Raw genomic sequence first — 5,052 nt, 5'->3', positions numbered from 1 at the left:
AAGCGCTGGGAGAAAAAGGCTGGCTTGGAAACTCCACCCCCTGATCCCCTTCCGCCCGCCTGGATTGGTTTGATTTGTGTTATGTTCGGCGTGAGACAGGATGCCAGTAGGTTCTGTTGTTGTTGTTGTTTAGTCGTGTCCGCCTCTTCGTGACCCCCTGGACCAGAGCACGCCAGGCACTCCTGTCTTCCACTGCCTCCCACAGTTTGGTCAAACTCATGCTGGTAGCTTCCACAACACTGTCCAACCATCTCATGCTCTGTCGTCCCCTTCTCCTTGTGCCCTCCATCTTTCCCAACATCAGGGTCTTCTCCAGGGAGTCTTCTCTTCTCATGAGGTGGCCAAAGTATTGGAGTCTCAGCTTCAGGATCTGTCCTTCCAGTGAGCACTCAGGGCTGATTTCCTTAAGAATGGAGAGGTTTGGTCTTCTTGCAGTCCATGGGACTCTCAAGAGTCTCCTCCAGCACCATAATTCAAAAGCATTGATTCTTCGGCGATCAGCCTTCTTGATGGTCCAGCTCTCACTTCCATACATCACTACTGGGAAAACCATAGCTTTTACTATACGGACCTTTTTTGCACATAGAAGGTCCAAATTTTAGCCGTTAAATCTTAAAAGGAGCTCACGTAGCAGGAATGAGAAAGACCCCGGAGTCAGAAGGGGCAAGACTAGGCTTAGGGCACTGTCCAACCATCTCGTCCTGTCATCCCCTTCTCCTTCTGCCTTCCATCTTTCCCAACATCAGGGTCTTTTCCAGGGAGTCTTCTCTTCTCATGAGATGGCCAAAGTATTGGAGCCTCAGCTTCAGGATCTGTCCTTCCAGTGAGCACTCAGGGCTGATTTCCTTACTCAGAAGGAATCCCCACTGATTTCTGTAGGGCTTATTCGCAGGTAGGTCTTGAAAGATATTGTGTGTTTTAGAGGGTGCAATTTGCTTACGAAGCCCCAAAGTTGTTGTTGTTGTTGTTTAGTCGTGTCCGACTCTTTGTGATCCCCTGGACCAGAGCACTCCAGGCACTCCTGTCTTCCACTGCCTCCCGCAGTTTGGTCAAACTCATGCTGGTAGCTTCCACAACACTGTCCAACCATCTTGTCCTCTGTCGTCCCCTTCTCTTTGTGCCCTCAATCTTTCCCAACATCAGGGTCTTTTCCAGGGAGTCTCTTGTGACAGAGCATTCCACCAAGTCGGGGCCAGTACTGAAAAGGCCCTGGCCCTAGTTGAGACCAGTCTAACCATCTCGCTACCTGGGACCCCCAAAATGTTGTCATTTGTGGACCTTAAGGTCCTCTGTGGGGCATGCCAGGAGAGGCAGTCCTGTAGGTACGTGGATCCTAGGCTTTTATGTCTTTTTTATGTTTGTTGCCACGGGAAGGCAGCGTATCTGTGCTTTAAATAAGTAGCTAAATAAATGACAGCTAAATAGAGCCTCCATGTTCAGGAACAGCATCTATTTCAGTGTCAGAGGGTAGAGGGCAAGCAACAGGGGGCGGCTGTTGCCTTTGTGACTTGGTTGCGACCTTTCCAGAGGCTTCCAGGTTACTAGTTGTGCCAAAAAAGGTGTTAAGATTTTCTCCTGAGCCAGTGGAGATCTCCTTGCGCTTTTAAATCCTGCAGCCGCTTTAGGAAAGTTCTGTTCCCCTCTGCAAGCCGGAGCAAGACAGAAGTGCCTTGGGGCATGTGCAGAGTGCCTCCCCGTCATCACCGAATAATGATTGCTATCCCATATATTAGGCAGTGTTTTTGTTCTGCTCCTGTAAGAGGAATGAATATATTTATCCTCTCCAGTTTCCTCAGGCAAGGAGGCAAGTTTTTTTCTGTGCGGGAAAAGGAGTGATCAAGGGATAGATGAAGAGTAGTCATGAAAAATCAGTGAGATAATGCTCCTGAGCATGTGCAAAGGACCTCAGGCATGCCCAGGGGTGCCAACTTGAATAAAATATAGGGGGCGTGGTGTAAGTCCCGCCCCACACATTCAATCACACGCACACCATTTTAATGGCAATACTTTGGGGCCCCTCCAACCACCTCAAATATTTTATTGGGGGGCAAAGACTCCTCAGTTCACCCAGCTACAACTCAAACCCGCAATCTTATTTTTCATTTCATTTAAACCCTGGAGCCGGTCCCTGTAGTCTGAGGGGGCTGAAGACACCTCCATCCCCTAGAGTTGGCACACCTGCTTCAGGTGGAAATTATTCTGCTAGATATCTGACAAAGAGATTTTTCCAGCACCCAAGGCATGCACGTTCATTTCATAGCTGTCAACTTTCAGATTTGAAAATAAGGAATCAGTCTACGGGATATCTAACAATCCGGGATAGCAGCGGGAAACGGCACTGGAATAAGGGAATTTCCCGGAAAAAAAGGGAAGGTTGACAGCTATGCTTCATTTTGGGGTACATGGGGGTGAGTTCCCCACATTTCTTTGGAAATTTTCTCGCTAATCTGTGAACAGTGTTCCTCTCCTGTATTTAAAGCTGTTGTAATGCAGTTTGACCCAAGAGCGCCACCTTCTGGCCAATGGTCACATCACAGCCTGAAATACAACATCTTGCAATTCCAGAGAGGGCAGCCCTGTTAGTCCCTTGCTAAAAAAAAAAACCCTACGAAATTCACTGGCCATCTGAGAGGAATCCTTTGGCCTGGGGAGAAAGATGGTGCCAAGCTGATGGGGTGCGTGTTTGGAGCAGGGCCGGATTTAGGTTTGATGAGGCCCTGAGCTACTAAGGGTAATGGGGCCCTTTATATGTCCAGCTGTCCTTGTCAACAACAAATTGTCGCTGTTTATTGTGTTGAATATATGCTATATGGTAATGAGGTATATGCTATATGATAATGAGGTATCTAAGAGGTAAGAGGTATCTAAAGCCATTTGTACATGTTGCCATGCAACCAGTCCATGCAGAATGGTAGGTACCCTATATATAGAAATGAGCAAACCAGTGATATTTTAGGGAGCAGGCGGGGCCCATGACTTACATCATAGGAGTCTACACAACACAAAACACTGTTGCTGTATGTAGGTTTTATTTTATTTGTTTTTTATATTATATTTTGGAAATGTACATCCAGGTTTATTTTCCTTTAAATTTTTTGGGGGCCCCCAAGAGAGTGGGGCCCTAAGTTATAGCTTGTTTGACTTATACGTCAATCTGGCACTGGTTTGGAGTGGCAGGAAAGTTTTTTGCAAGGTGTTTTGGTAAGGAGAAGAGAGAAAAAAGATTGGGATCCATCTGGTAACAGTATATTATCCCTGAACTTGCATTGGACAATACTATTCCATCTGAGAAAGACCAGGGAGGAAGCCTATCTTGGTGTTAAAGCACATGTGCACATAAAGCATGGCAGAGCATACGCTTAGCACATTGAACCCCATGCCTTTCCAGGTAGACCAGTTTGCAATCCTGGAAAACAGCTGCATATGAATGCAGAAGTTATTGGGCAAGATTAGGCGTGGGGAACCTTTGACCCTCCAGATCTTGCTGAAAATCCCTCCCAACAGCTTCAATAAATCATTATTAGGCTATAAACCAGTGTTTCCCAGACTGGGGTCTCCAGCTGCTTTTGGACTACAACTCCCAGCATCCCTAGCTAGGAGGATCAGCGGCCAGGAATGATGGGAACTGTAGTTCAAAAGCAGCTGGAGACCCAAGTTTCGGAAACACTGCTACAAGCAATAAAAATGTGTTGTTATGAGTTTGTAGATGATGGACACCTCTAATCCCTGGATCCAGCAAGGGTGAAAAGCTAATCAAGCCAGGTTAGCTTCCTGTTGAAGTGATCACCTGGATATTAAGAGAACAAAGGAAAGGGGAATCTGTGCTAGATGGAAATAAGTGGGGCCCATACTTCAACTCTTAGTTTGAAGTATAGAGTTGAGTTTTGCCGTGATGTGACCTAGAAACAAGCAGAGAAAGAGACGGTCCCAGGTCTTCTTACATCAAGGTAAAGGTAAAGGTACCCCTGCCCATACGTGTCTGACTCTAGGGTCCAGCGCCGAGGGCCTTCTGGCGGTTCCCTCATTGCGAGAAGCAAAGCTACAGGGAACCAGGCAGAGGGCCTTCTCGGTAGTGGCGCCCGCCCTGTGGTACGCCCTCCCATCAGATGTCAAAGAGATAAACAACTACCTGATATTCAGAAGACATCTTAAGGCAGCCCTGTTCAGGGAAGTTTTTAATGTGTGACATCTTAGTGTATTTTTGGTCTTTGTGGAAGCCGCCCAGAGTGGCTGGGGAAACACAGCCAGATGGGCGGGTACAAATATATTATTATTATTATTATTGTTATTATTATTATTATTATTATTATCGTAGGCTCAGGCTGTAAGGTAAAGGTAAAGGTACCCCTGACCATTAGGTCCAGTCGTGGACGGCTCGGGGTTTGCGGCGTTTATCTCGCTTTATTGGCCGAAGGAGCCGGCATACAGCTTCCGGGGCATGTGACCAGCATGACCAAGCTGCTTCTGGTGAACCAGAGCAGTATACAGAAACGCTGTTTACCTTCCCGCCGGAGGGGTACCTATTTATCTACTTGCACTTCATGCTTTCGAACTGCTAGGTTGGCAGGAGCAGGTACTGAGCAACGGGAGCTCACCCCATCACGGGGATTCGAACCACCGACCTTCTGATCGGCAAGCCCAAGGCTCTGTGGTTTAACCCACAGCACCAGGCTGTATATATGTGCAAATAAACCATATATTGTACAGACACCAGGCTCCACTGTGCCTTATTCCAAAGGTGACACAAGCCCTGGGTTAAGCTCCTGGCATCTCGCACTGCTCAGAGATCAGAGTGGTGTGCAACATATGGAACCATTGCAGAACTGCCCACCCCACCTATAAACAGGGAAGAGTTAAAACACACGCCCCAGTCAAATGAAAATGACCATCCAAGTTACTTAACCTTGGCCACTGAAAGCCAGCTCAGAGCAGAACGTTTTACACTTAATCTAAAATATTCACAGTTCCTCTAAAAAAAACACCATGACGATTACAATGAGTCCATGCTGGCAAATTCCTGACTCCACCCGTTTCTGCTTTCCTTCTACCAGC

Source organism: Podarcis melisellensis (assembly GCF_964234715.1).
Source record: "Podarcis melisellensis genome assembly, chromosome: 17".
Taxonomy (NCBI): Eukaryota; Metazoa; Chordata; class Lepidosauria; order Squamata; family Lacertidae; genus Podarcis; species Podarcis melisellensis.
The sequence above is the reverse complement of the archived record's forward strand: the minus strand, read 5'-3'. Positions refer to the sequence as shown.